Raw genomic sequence first — 14,560 nt, 5'->3', positions numbered from 1 at the left:
CACCTGAGCTAACAGGTATGTGAGCTGGTTACTCTGCTGCGCTTAAAATTTCTTTTTTGGTTTGCTACAATGCCTTTTCTGAAACGTTGTCTCCCTCTGCTGGAACACTGACTTCTTTCATTTAATGCCTGCAGACTATAAAAGAGAAACCAACCCAAAAAGTTTGGTTGATTAGTCTGTGGCATTCTTTTAAACTGTTGCTTATGGCGGTCTCTGTGAGCTTCTCAGTGACATTCAGCCATCCAGGTATCCCGCCTGCAGTAGACGGAATGTGGCAATGGAACGCTGGCTGCGCGTGTCATAATAGGCTCTGAGCCTTTATATACCTGCGCACAGCAGCAGCCACCTTCAGTCTGCTGCTGGACAGCCAGCAGCAGCAGCAGCAGGAGAGGTAATTAATCAGCAACCCTCCTGCTAAGGTAGACAGCTGCTCGTTCCACCCCCCCCCCCCTGCCTTAATTGGTTCTCCTCCCTTCCAACGGTGTTGAGGCGGGTGGGAACAGCCGGGGGTTGAGGGTACTGTGCTAAAAGAGGTGGAGTTATGCAGATCTAAAACGCGTGGATTGCAGCAGCAGCAAGCCGAAAAGTGCAGGCATGTGAGGGATCTAGAGGTTGACAGCATGTCTTCTTAACGGGAGTCCAGGTGGCCATCTCCACAAATGGACTTTTCAGAATCCTTGGGTGGCACCGTAGTCGGAAACCAATTCTGGTTATCGCTTCTCGGCCTTTTGGCTAAGATCAAGTGTAGTATCTGTTCTTATCAGTTTAATATCTGATACGTCCCCTATCTGGGGACCATATATTAAATGGATTTTTAGAACAGGGAGATGGAAAAAGAGCTTGCTCTGTCCACTCCACGCATTGACCTGGTATTGCAGTATCTCCAGGACCGGTGCACCCCTTCTTTAATGCAGTTTCTAAAATCAGAAAGAATTGAATTCAATGCTTTTTGTTCATTTTGCTTGTTTGTCGGATTTTGGGATGGACTCTTTGGCTTTGCTTTTCTTCTCCTCATTGGATTTTTCATGTTAAAAGTTGCAGAAGCCAGATGACAAGCTCATTTTGGTTCAACTTCAGCAACTGTGCATTGCATTGCCATGTAATGTAATGTAATGCAATGCTATCTATCTAGCTCTCCCTCTATACTTCCTTTTGGATAAACAGACATATTAGGCAAGCATTTTGGAGCTTTCACCTAAATAACTACAGGTGGTGAGATAAGCTGCACAATATAATTGACCTTTCAGTATATTGTTGCACACACACCATCTATTTAGCAAATGCCCTTGTTATCAACAGCAGCCTTTTAAACTCACCTGAGCTAACAGGTATGTGAGCTGGTTACTCTGCTGCGCTTAAAATTTCTTTTTTGGTTTGCTACAATGCCTTTTCTGAAACGTTGTCTCCCTCTGCTGGAACACTGACTTCTTTCATTTAATGCCTGCAGACTATAAAAGAGAAACCAACCCAAAAAGTTTGGTTGATTAGTCTGTGGCATTCTTTTAAACTGTTGCTTATGGCGGTCTCTGTGAGCTTCTCAGTGACATTCAGCCATCCAGGTATCCCGCCTGCAGTAGACGGAATGTGGCAATGGAACGCTGGCTGCGCGTGTCATAATAGGCTCTGAGCCTTTATATACCTGCGCACAGCAGCAGCCACCTTCAGTCTGCTGCTGGACAGCCAGCAGCAGCAGCAGCAGGAGAGGTAATTAATCAGCAACCCTCCTGCTAAGGGTAGACAGCTGCTCGTTCCACCCCCCCCCCCCGCCTTAATTGGTTCTCCTCCCTTCCAACGGTGTTGAGGCGGGTGGGAACAGCCGGGGGTTGAGGGTACTGTGCTAAAAGAGGTGGAGTTATGCAGATCTAAAACGCGTGGATTGCAGCAGCAGCAAGCCGAAAAGTGCAGGCATGTGAGGGATCTAGAGGTTGACAGCATGTCTTCTTAACGGGAGTCCAGGTGGCCATCTCCACAAATGGACTTTTCAGAATCCTTGGGTGGCACCGTAGTCGGAAACCAATTCTGGTTATCGCTTCTCGGCCTTTTGGCTAAGATCAAGTGTAGTATCTGTTCTTATCAGTTTAATATCTGATACGTCCCCTATCTGGGGACCATATATTAAATGGATTTTTAGAACAGGGAGATGGAAAAAGAGCTTGCTCTGTCCACTCCACGCATTGACCTGGTATTGCAGTATCTCCAGGACCGGTGCACCCCTTCTTTAATGCAGTTTCTAAAATCAGAAAGAATTGAATTCAATGCTTTTTGTTCATTTTGCTTGTTTGTCGGATTTTGGGATGGACTCTTTGGCTTTGCTTTTCTTCTCCTCATTGGATTTTTCATGTTAAAAGTTGCAGAAGCCAGATGACAAGCTCATTTTGGTTCAACTTCAGCAACTGTGCATTGCATTGCCATGTAATGTAATGTAATGCAATGCTATCTATCTAGCTCTCCCTCTATACTTCCTTTTGGATAAACAGACATATTAGGCAAGCATTTTGGAGCTTTCACCTAAATAACTACAGGTGGTGAGATAAGCTGCACAATATAATTGACCTTTCAGTATATTGTTGCACACACACCATCTATTTAGCAAATGCCCTTGTTATCAACAGCAGCCTTTTAAACTCACCTGAGCTAACAGGTATGTGAGCTGGTTACTCTGCTGCGCTTAAAATTTCTTTTTTGGTTTGCTACAATGCCTTTTCTGAAACGTTGTCTCCCTCTGCTGGAACACTGACTTCTTTCATTTAATGCCTGCAGACTATAAAAGAGAAACCAACCCAAAAAGTTTGGTTGATTAGTCTGTGGCATTCTTTTAAACTGTTGCTTATGGCGGTCTCTGTGAGCTTCTCAGTGACATTCAGCCATCCAGGTATCCCACCTGCAGTAGACGGAATGTGGCAATGGAACGCTGGCTGCGCGTGTCATAATAGGCTCTGAGCCTTTATATACCTGCGCACAGCAGCAGCCACCTTCAGTCTGCTGCTGGACAGCCAGCAGCAGCAGCAGCAGGAGAGGTAATTAATCAGCAACCCTCCTGCTAAGGGTAGACAGCTGCTCGTTCCACCCCCCCCCCCGCCTTAATTGGTTCTCCTCCCTTCCAACGGTGTTGAGGCGGGTGGGAACAGCCGGGGGTTGAGGGTACTGTGCTAAAAGAGGTGGAGTTATGCAGATCTAAAACGCGTGGATTTCAGCAGCAGCAAGCCGAAAAGTGCAGGCATGTGAGGGATCTAGAGGTTGACAGCATGTCTTCTTAACGGGAGTCCAGGTGGCCATCTCCACAAATGGACTTTTCAGAATCCTTGGGTGGCACCGTAGTCGGAAACCAATTCTGGTTATCGCTTCTCGGCCTTTTGGCTGAGACCAAGTGCTTCACAGCAGGAGGTTTCAGTTGAAGGGCACTCAGGTACCCCTCTCCTTGGCCTGGCAGGATCGTCCACTTCGGTGGGCTTCACCTGCCTGCTGCTATTAGGGAGAGGGATTAGTCCTAGGGTAACGGGCAGCGATCCCCCAGCCTTCAGGTGCTTTATCTCAAAGCTCTGAAGGCGCAGATTGCAGGCGGTTGCAATTTGCATTTTGTTGCGCCATACCATGGAGGTTGACCCCAACCTCGTGCCTCTATATGCGAGGCTTAAGAACACTATAAGGGTCCGCTTTACGGCTGGTGGTTCCGATATGCGGAATCTGGGATATGTAGTCCAGGACGTGCTTGAGAAACTGCTCCACGTCAGAACCAACGAAATCCTTTCTATCCAGGATTATCCTCGACGTGGAGATTATGATGTAACCTTTACTGGCGAAGGTATTTTCAAAGATGTTTTGTCCAGAGTTAAGTCGGTAGAAAATAGCCCTGGTCTAAAAGGGATTCAGATCATCGAGCACGTCCTGGATGAGGTAAAGATGGTGGTTGTGAAAATCTTCTCACCCTTCATAACAGCACCAGAGGTTATTTCCTTTTTGTCAGTTTATTTTAAAAGTGTGAAATTGATTGGGAAAGTGTTGAATCAGTTTAACATCTGGACCTCAAAATGGAAGTTTTTAGTAAAATGTGAAAGAGACCCTAAATTCCCTGGAGGTGTGAGACTTCCTCCAGCTCGATTTAAAATAGGGCAAACTAATGGGGATTTTTTTTTCTCAGGAATGCCACTTTTCTGTAGGTATTGTGGTCTCTATGGGCACTCTAAGGATAGTTGTGGTGCCACTTGTAGAAATTGTGCCAGTACTGAACATGACACAAAGGAGTGCCCAAATGAAAAAAAATGCTCTTTTTGTCGGACACCTGGTCATTTCTATTTTTCTTGCCCTCACAGGTTCAGAGAGGATGAACAAAAACAAAAGGAGAAGTCCAAGACATCCGGGAATGGACGGGCCAATCAGACCACCCCTCAGGAGGAGGAACAACAACCTGGCGCCTCGGGAGGTGATAAGGGCGCTTCGACTAGTAACAATCCCTCCGAGTCAATGACAGGTAACTCACAGGAGCCCAGGAGCTGGCTGAAAGACCATAAGGAGGCTAAAAGGAAGGCTGAGAAAGATCATAAAGGGGCGGTCGGTAAGGCCAAAAAAGAGCGCCAAAAGGCTGACACCGAGCCCAAAATTCCCACTGGGTCTCACGAGAGCGAGGGCGGTACGTGGCATTTGGTGAGGTCTCATAATAAGAAAAAGAATGGTTCTGTGGAGGTGGCTAATAGGGAGGAGATGGATACATCCCCTCACGGGGGTGTAGACTCTGGAATCCCGAGGTCCCGGGGCTCTGCTGCCCCAGGTGGGGCCCCGAACCTGGCTGCCTCCGGGGACTCTGAGGCTCCGCCATGTGCGCAGCCTGCCCCTGTGTTACGACCCTCTGCGGGTCAGCAGGGGAGTGCGGAGCCTCTCGGAGACCCACCTGACGAGGACCTAAATGGTCAGCCTATGGAGACCCAGTGTAACCTTTCTCACAATATCCTTCCGAGCTACACCCCAGTAGCGTCGGGTCTTAATTTAAGTGAATGTTCCTTCTCCGATGATGAAGACTCTTTGATAACGGTGGATTCAGAAGAGGGCGTTGGTGAAAGTCCAAGTGGTCTGATCCGTCCATCGGATAGGTAAAGTCCAGTTTTTGTTTCTTCCTAACCATTTGTTATGATGGCTGACATTAGTGGTGTTTCCCTCAATGTGAGAGGCATAGGATCCAAGACCAGAAGAGCTACTGTTTTACATTTTTTAACCTGTTTTACAGCTTCTGTTTTCTTTTTACAAGAATGTCATATCCCTCATAAGATTTCTTACAAAAAATATAAGGAAGAGTGGAAACATGGTCCATCGGTCTGGTCTGGATCAAATGCAACCGGATCAGCCGGGGTAGCTATACTTTTTAAGGGAAATGTGTCTATTGATTTTATCCAAGATATTTTACCGGGTCGTATTCTTTTAGTTAAGGCTTTTATTGATGGGACAAGATGGCAGTTTTTAAATTTTTATGGGTCACCTGATAAAAATGAAAGGGCTGATATGCTGGAAATTTTACCTTTATTTATTAACATTTCTGAACCTTTTATCCTGGCAGGTGATTTTAATTGTATTTTAAAAGGCGAAAGCCGACGCTCCGGTTCCGTGAGTAGAAATTATGACAAAACGTCTGGAATGTTAAGCAATATTATAAATGATTGTAAATTAACTGATGTGTATAAAGAATGTAACAAGGATAGCCCTATAGACGCTGGTTTCACCTGGAGCAATTCTACATGTAGCTCCAGGATAGATTTTGTTTTAGGTTCAGAAAAAATACTGCCAGTGAAATGTGAAGTTTTAACTAATATTCTCTCAGATCACAAGGTTTTATCTTTTAGAGTGAGGATTAATGGAAAGAAGAAATGTGGTAAGAAATCTTGGAAATTGAATGTGTCCCTTTTAAAAGATCCACAAATTTTATCGGATTTTATTGAGTTTTATGTAAACTGTAGAAAAAGGAAAAACCCCAATATTTCTTTTCGCTCCTGGTGGGATAGAATGAAAATAAGCATTAAAGATTTCTTTATAAAGAAAAGCATACAAAAAGCTAAAGAAAAGTTTGAGATCTATAATTTTCTTAATATCAGGTTACAGACATTGTACAAATTCAAAGACAATGGTCTGGATGTAGGTAATGATATATTGAGTCTTAAAGGAGAAATTTCAAAGTGGTTGGAACAAAAAGGAAAAGAACTGATTTTTCGTTCAAAGGTAAAACACGTAGAAGAGGATGAGACTTGTTCCAGGTATTTTTTTAAGAAAAACAAACAGGCGAAAACAATAATTGATAACATAGATGGAGATAATAATATCAACGTTATATTGGATAAGGTAAATGTCTATTTTAATGATCTTTTTAATGTAAAAACTATAGACCATGATTTAATACACACTTTCCTGGGGGAGATCAAGTCCACCCTAGATGCTGATGCCCAAAGTTTTTTATCCCAACCTCTATGTGAGGAAGAGATTTTAGAAACCATGAAGAGTTTTAAAAATGGTAAAGTGCCGGGCCCTGATGGTATCCCCATAGAGTTTTATATAAGTTTTTATGATATTTTAAAAGATGATTTGTTTAATTTGTTTTCCGAAGTTTTTAATAATAAGGTTTTACTCAACTCATGGAAGAAAGGTGAGGTATCACTACTATACAAAAAAGGTGACAAAACGGATCTTAAAAACTGGAGGCCGATAACTCTTTTAAATAGTGATTACAAAATTATGGCTAAGATCTGTGCAAATCGGTTGAAAAAGGTGATACATAAAGTAATTCATGCAAATCAGGTATGCGGGGTACCTGGGCGTAGTATCTGGGACAATTTAAACCTGGTGAAAGATTGTATTGAAGATGTAAAAACCAGAAAGACAAAGATGTCAATCCTAGCGGTGGATTTTGAGAAAGCTTTTGACCGCGTGTCTCATTTTTATCTTTTTAAAGTTTTAGAAAAAATGGGCATTCGGGGTGGGTTTTTATTGTCTCTTAAAGCTTTTTATAATGATTGTACGAGTAAGATTTTAGTTAATGGTTTTAAAACAAAAGAGTTAGTTTTAAAATCAGGGGTGAAGCAGGGTTGCCCTTTGTCCCCCCTGCTTTTTATATGTGCTATAGAACCCCTTTTATGTACAATACGCCGGGATAAGCAAATATGTGGAGTACCCTTACCCGGAGGGAACGGTCTACAAGTTAAAGTTGTAAGCTATATGGATGATGTAGCAGTGTTTGGATGTGATGTACCTTCAATACAAAAAACGATAAGCCAAATTCAGTCTTTTTGTACAGTTTCCGGTTTTAAAATTAATCTTACTAAATGTAATATTTTAAATGTCGGGGGGATGAGTTTACATGATGTACCAATTGCAGTTACAGATTCCATTACTATTTTAGGTGTTTCTTTTAATGAATCTAATAATGGTTTTAATAGCTGGGATGCGGCAGCACAGAAAATTAATCAGAAAATCTGCATGTGGAATATGAGAAAGCTGTCAATGGAAGGTAAAGTTCTGATTGTAAAAATGGTGATATTACCTATCCTGTTATATCTTAGTTTGGTGTTCCCCCCTCCTACAAATTTGTTGAAACGAATTACAAAAGTATGTTTTACCTTTTTTTCGGGCTCAAAAATGGAGAAACTCAAAAGAGAAATTGTGACAAAGCCAAAGGTTAAAGGTGGGAAAGATTTCCCTGTTTTAGATAAGTTTCTTTTAATACATTTTTTCTGTTTCTGTTTTAAAACCCTTTTTAAAGATAATTACCTTTCCTATTTTATGCGTTTTAACACTGGTTTTCTCATGAGAAGGTTTGGTTGGTTTGAAACAGTTTTATCCTTTCCTTATGCTTTTAACCTACCTGCACATTATGAGATTTTAAAGAAAATTATTCTTGATTTTAATTTGAATAAGAAACAGACAGGGGATCTATGTAACAGCAAGACACTACTCAAACAAATTAGTACTGATGTGACGTTGTGTGATATTGAACGTTATGATGATGACAAAACTGTACACATATGGAAAATGATTAACGCCCCTTATCTTTTTAATGTACAGAAAGACATGTCTTGGAGCTGCGCACACCACTGTCTTCCTTGCCGGGCATTCCAATACAGAAGAGGTTTTGTGAGGTCTGCCATCTGCCCAAGAGAAGGTTGTCAAGAAGAAGAGACAGTGAAGCATCTTTTATGGACTTGTGCTTTTGCTAAAGAGTTCTGGAGAAGATTAATCCCCCTGCTGGAGAAAATGGTGGACCTCAAGGATTTTAATTTTGCATCAGTGTTATATGGTCTTCTGGAATGCCCAACAATGGACCAAAAAATAATGGCGTGGAAGACAATGAATTGTGCCAAGATAGCGCTCTGGAATGCTAGAAATATTGCTGTTTTTAAACATGAAATGTTACCAGTAGATGATGTTTTAGCCTTTTGTAAAAGTGAAATGTACATATACTATTTATTGGACAGGAAAAAGAATGTAACGTTGGCAGGCAAATGGCTTTTTAACCTATGGAATATTTGAAGTCTTGTAAAATTTGCTGTGATGGAATTTTTATTTTTCTTTGAAGTCCCAAAAGTGTAATGTGGATGTAATGGTTTTATTTCTGTAATTTGTTAAATTTTAAATAAACGGTTTTTATCCCCATGTGGGGGATAGCCAAATTAAAAAAAAAATCTGTTCTTATCAGTTTAATATCTGATACGTCCCCTATCTGGGGACCATATATTAAATGGATTTTTAGAACAGGGAGATGGAAAAAGAGCTTGCTCTGTCCACTCCACGCATTGACCTGGTATTGCAGTATCTCCAGGACCGGTGCACCCCTTCTTTAATGCTGTTTCTAAAATCAGAAAGAATTGAATTCAATGCTTTTTGTTCATTTTGCTTGTTTGTCGGATTTTGGGATGGACTCTTTGGCTTTGCTTTTCTTCTCCTCATTGGATTTTTCATGTTAAAAGTTGCAGAAGCCAGATGACAAGCTCATTTTGGTTCAACTTCAGCAACTGTGCATTGCATTGCCATGTAATGTAATGTAATGCAATGCTATCTATCTAGCTCTCCCTCTATACTTCCTTTTGGATAAACAGACATATTAGGCAAGCATTTTGGAGCTTTCACCTAAATAACTACAGGTGGTGAGATAAGCTGCACAATATAATTGACCTTTCAGTATATTGTTGCACACACACCATCTATTTAGCAAATGCCCTTGTTATCAACAGCAGCCTTCTAAACTCACCTGAGCTAACAGGTATGTGAGCTGGTTACTCTGCTGCGCTTAAAATTTCTTTTTTGGTTTGCTACAATGCCTTTTCTGAAACGTTGTCTCCCTCTGCTGGAACACTGACTTCTTTCATTTAATGCCTGCAGACTATAAAAGAGAAACCAACCCAAAAAGTTTGGTTGATTAGTCTGTGGCATTCTTTTAAACTGTTGCTTATGGCGGTCTCTGTGAGCTTCTCAGTGACATTCAGCCATCCAGGTATCCCGCCTGCAGTAGACGGAATGTGGCAATGGAACGCTGGCTGCGCGTGTCATAATAGGCTCTGAGCCTTTATATACCTGCGCACAGCAGCAGCCACCTTCAGTCTGCTGCTGGACAGCCAGCAGCAGCAGCAGCAGGAGAGGTAATTAATCAGCAACCCTCCTGCTAAGGGTAGACAGCTGCTCGTTCCACCCCCCCCCGCCTTAATTGGTTCTCCTCCCTTCCAACGGTGTTGAGGCGGGTGGGAACAGCCGGGGGTTGAGGGTACTGTGCTAAAAGAGGTGGAGTTATGCAGATCTAAAACGCGTGGATTGCAGCAGCAGCAAGCCGAAAAGTGCAGGCATGTGAGGGATCTAGAGGTTGACAGCATGTCTTCTTAACGGGAGTCCAGGTGGCCATCTCCACAAATGGACTTTTCAGAATCCTTGGGTGGCACCGTAGTCGGAAACCAATTCTGGTTATCGCTTCTCGGCCTTTTGGCATGATCTATCAGGTTTACCTGTGTGGTCTTGCCTGTGAGGTGCTCTTGGTACCCTTTCTCTCGGCCTGGGGGGATCGTTCCTCTTCGGAGGGACTTAACCCCCCTGCTGCTATTGGGAGGAAGGATTAGTCCGGGAGCAACGGGAAGGGATCCCATGAAGGCTTGCGCCTTTCAGAGAGAAGAGTCGGTACGTTCCTGAGAGAAGGATGCCGGCAACGCTCACATATTCATCGGGTGATGCCCGGATGCGGAACACCGTGAGGATTGAAGTTGGAGCAGGATCGAGGACGGAGAAGAACTTGGACTACATCTGCCATAGGATTCTGCTTGGAGTTCTGGAGTTTCGGCGGGAAGACATATTCTGCTTCCAGGACAATGAGTACAAGGGGACTTACACCATCACCTTCAAGAGCCAGGGATGCTGTCACCAACTCGTACAAAAGGTAAATGAGAAAAACTACTTAGATGAATTGGATGGACTAACCTTTTGTCTCTTGTATGCCTATGACGAGATCCCTATCGTGGTGCATTTCCCGAACCCCTTTGTGGAAGCTGCAGACATCTCGACCTACCTTATCCGTTATTGTGATGATCTGAGATACCTGGGCACTGTGAAGAACGCGGTAGGCTTCTGGTGCGGCAAGAGGAGGTACATGGCCCGTCTAAAGAGGGACCCAAGCGGAGTGGGAGGAATGCTACACCCTCCCTCAACATTTGTGATCGGTAAGAGCAGAGGCTACTTATTTTACCCTGGAATGCCGGTATGTTGCAGGAACTGTGGACAAATGGGTCATACCCAAACGTCCTGCACGGGCAGGAAAGTAGACCGCTGCAATAATTGCAGCTGTTACGGACATTTAATGAAGGACTGTCCCGCTGGGAGGAAATGCAATCTTTGTGGTGAGGCGGGGCACATGTTCCGAGGATGCCCCAACAGGACCAGGACCAGGACCTACGCAGAAGCTGCATCTTCTGCAGCTGAGCCGACGCGCCCGCCGGTCTTCACTGGCGGGCCGGCGTCGGAGGGCGGTTCGAAGGGCGAGAAGGCTGGGATGGAGCAGGGAGCCGGAGGCCCCTCTGGGGCGGCCCCTGCATCGAAGTCCCTTAACGATGGGCGGACCTCGCATGGACCGGAGCGGAGGGGTCCTCCTTCTGGGAGGGTATCCTCCGTGTCGATGGTTCCCGATACCGATCCTGTTGGGCAGGAGGGTGGTGCCCCTGTGCGGTTGGCTACAGGGGACCACGCAGCGATGGCCTCAGGATCTTCCAGGGCGATTAGCCAGCCAGATGAGGGGGCTTTGCTTCTAGGTGGCGAACATCAGGGAATCTGTGTTGGTGATCTTATCCTGATGGACCAGTCTCTCCCCCTGGAGGAGGTGGAGGAAGAGGAGGACTGCACCAGTGACCTGGTGGAGTCTGCCCCGAAAAAGAGACGGAATGTCGAAGCCCCAGCGTCTCCTGGAATGTGGCTGGGAACCGTGACCTACGAGGGGGCAACCGCCAGCTCACAGAATATCGAGTCGTTTGGGTCCTCTAGCCCGGATGTTCTGGAGCAATTTGACATACAGGGCTTTGAGTCAGGTGTCCTCATGGAAGATCCACCACCCTGACCTATGAATGCCCACATTAAGACTTGTCTCACTGAATGTGAGGTCATTAAAGAGCCCAGTTCGTAGGGCTGCTCTATTTAAGTACTTAGAAACCACTGACTTTGACATATGTTTATTACAGGAATGCGGGATACAACATGCACTAAATTATAATGACATCAAGACAGATTGGAGACTGGGGCCCTCCATCTGGTCTGGCTCCAATGACAACAAGTCAGCGGGGGTGGGCTTCCTCTGTCGTGGGAGAAATATTACTATAAATACTGTCACAGAAATAGTACCAGGCAGAGTGGTTTTAGTGCATTTTAAATTTAATGGTTTTACCCTACGTGTAATGAATGTTTATGCTTCCCCTGATAAGCAAGAGAGAATTAATTTATTTGGGATATTGCCATTGTACTGTACTGGGTCATCTCCCCTGATCGTAGGGGGTGATTTTAATTGTCTTTGTGCTAGTGAACAACGAGCGGGGGGTGACCCTTTACGCAAATTGGATAAGTCATGTCATCTATTGAAAGATTTTATAACTGATTTTAAATTATGCGATGCGTGGAGGTCACTTCTGCCGACGGACCCTGGTTATACGTGGTCCGGAAGAGGGGTGTCTTCCAGGATCGATTTTATTTTCCTATCAGATGATTTTAACCCTGTAAAATGTGTTTTAACATCAAATATATTTTCTGACCATAAGGGCTTGGAGGTGCACCTAGAATACCGGGATGAACAGAGGGTCAACAGGGGCCTCTGGCGTCTAAGTACTTACCTGCTGGAGGACCCTCTGATTCGACAAGACTTTGGTAAAGCCTATCAAGCCTGGCGGCGACAAAAACCTTCTGATGCCCCTATGGTAACCTGGTGGGAAAATTTGAAAAAAAAAGTCAGAATGTTTTTTATAAAAGCAGGGAGACGTAAAGCTAGAGAGAAAAAAAGATATTTTAGTGATCTTAACACCAAACTGCAAACACTTTTTAAATTCAAAGAGCTAGGGGTGGAGGTGGGAGATGATATTGCTAGCCTAAAAACTGAAATCCAGAACTGCATAGACACAAAGGGGAAAGAGATTATTTTTAACTCTAGAGTGCAGCACTTGGAGGAGGGGGAGAAGTGCTCTCGCTTCTTCTTCAAAAAAGTCATGGATAAAAGAGAAGTGATCACAAATCTAGAGGGTGAAACATCTATGCAGGGAATGTTGAATGCTACTTTTAACTTTTATAAGCATCTTTTTAGTAAAAAGTGTATAGATGAGTCCTTTTTATCTGATGCTCTTAATGATCTCGATTTTAAGTTAAATTTTACAGACCAGGAGTTTTTAGAACGCGATATTGTTTTAGAGGAATTATTTTATGTTTTTAAAAGTTTCTCTAAGGGTAAAGCACCTGGGTGTGACGGACTACCTGTAGAATTTTACCTTACTTTTTGGGACATTTTAAAAGAGGACCTTTTTATGCTTTTTAAAGAAGTTTTTATTTCTGAACAGTTGCCATTTTCGTGGAGGAGAGGAGTGGTGTCTTTGATATATAAAAAAGGTGACCGCAGTACTCTAGCGAATTGGAGACCCATAACTCTCCTAAATGTTGATTACAAGGTACTTGCTAAGGTGGTTGCTGACCGGCTCAGGAGTGTCATTGCCAAACTGATCCGGCCTGAGCAGGTATGTAGTGTACCAGGCAGAAGTATTTCAGAGGTTTTAAACGTATTAAGGGATGTAATTTGGTATTCCAGAGACCGGGGTCAAAATGTAGCTCTTTTAGCCCTAGATTTTGAAAAAGCTTTCGATAGAGTCTCTCATAGATTTCTTTTTAGAGTTTTAAAAAGAATGGGTCCCTAATATGCTTTTAAATTGTATTAAGATTTTATATAAAAATTGTTTTAGTCAAATTTCTCTTAATGGCTTTTTAACAGATGGAGTTCCCCTTGAGTCCGGAGTGAAGCAGGGATGCCCCTTGTCGCCCATCCTGTTCATCTGCGCCATGGAGCCCCTGCTGAGCGCAATAAGAAAAGACAAAGTGATTAGAGGGGTTCCTGTTCCTGGCGGAGGTGGCAGTGATGTGAGAGTCTTTGGCTACATGGATGACGTGACGGTTGTGTGCGTGGACCCTGCTTCCCTCCGGAGGGCGGTGTTGCGCATTGATTTTTTTTCCCAGGCATCCGGTTTTAAACTTAATTTAAATAGATCTGAATGTCTGACTTTGGGATCCTGGGACACCGCCCAACTCCCGCAGCTCACTATAAAACGAGACAATGTAAAAATTCTTGGAGTTGTTTTTAACGAGGAGAATGTGGGAACTCAAAGCTGGGAGAATGTCATAGAAAAAATGTCAAAGAAAATATCATTTTGGGGTTTGAGGTCCCTAACAATGGAGGGGAAAATTTTAATTATAAAATCAGTGTTGTTACCCCTCATACTGTATATAGCTATGGTGTACCCCCCCTCTGATGTTTTAATTAAAAAAATGACTAGGATGATCTTTATGTTTTTATGGAACTCCAAAATGGAAAAATTAAGGCGAGAAAAATGAGGAAGAATAAAATGAACGGCGGAAGGGATGTCCCCGATTTACATATTTATTTGCATTTAAATTATTTCTGCTTTTGTTTCAAACATTTTAATGGTAATAGTGCTCTAAGTTATTTTTTAAAATATACTTGTGGGATGATTTTTAAAAGATGGTTTAAGTTGTCGTTGAATTCCCCTGTTTTACTATGCCCCCCCAAACACCAAGCAATCTTAGAAAAGACTGTTCGATTTTATAGCCTTGGTGATTTTAATATGGACATTTTTAAAGACCGCAAGAAGCTTTTATCTTTTCTGAGGAGGAATGAAGATGTGACCCCCATAGTAAATTTCTCAGAAGAGAGGTCGAAGCAAGTTTGGAAGAATGTCTTCGGGAAATTCTTAGCAAATGGACATAAGGATATCGCATGGATGGTGGTCCACCAGTGCCTCCCCACCAGAGAGTTTCAACACAGGAGAGGCCTGGTGGCCAGAGCAAAATGCCCCAG

The 14,560-nt window shown here is 43.4% G+C and overlaps 3 non-coding genes across 3 annotated transcripts; all 3 read left to right on the top strand.

The window, feature by feature from the left end:
* Positions 1-712: 712 nt before the first annotated feature.
* LOC141209332 (U2 spliceosomal RNA) lies at positions 713-903 on the top strand. Its single transcript, XR_012279529.1, has one exon. It is a non-coding gene; the product is annotated as a U2 spliceosomal RNA (small nuclear RNA).
* A 1,122-nt stretch (positions 904-2,025) lies between these two features.
* Positions 2,026-2,216, top strand: LOC141209331 (U2 spliceosomal RNA). Its single transcript, XR_012279528.1, has one exon. It is a non-coding gene; the product is annotated as a U2 spliceosomal RNA (small nuclear RNA).
* Positions 2,217-8,609: 6,393 nt separating this feature from the next.
* Positions 8,610-8,807, top strand: LOC141210589 (U2 spliceosomal RNA). The gene has a single exon (XR_012280744.1). It is a non-coding gene; the product is annotated as a U2 spliceosomal RNA (small nuclear RNA).
* The last annotated feature ends 5,753 nt before the right edge of the window (positions 8,808-14,560 follow it).

The sequence above is a fragment of the Phyllobates terribilis genome, unplaced genomic scaffold (assembly GCF_046119375.1).
Source record: "Phyllobates terribilis strain yellow unplaced genomic scaffold, ASM4611937v1 Scaffold_169__1_contigs__length_4117513, whole genome shotgun sequence".
Taxonomy (NCBI): domain Eukaryota; kingdom Metazoa; phylum Chordata; class Amphibia; order Anura; family Dendrobatidae; genus Phyllobates; species Phyllobates terribilis.
Note: the sequence above shows the minus strand (reverse complement) of the source record. Positions and strands in the feature narration are given on the sequence as shown.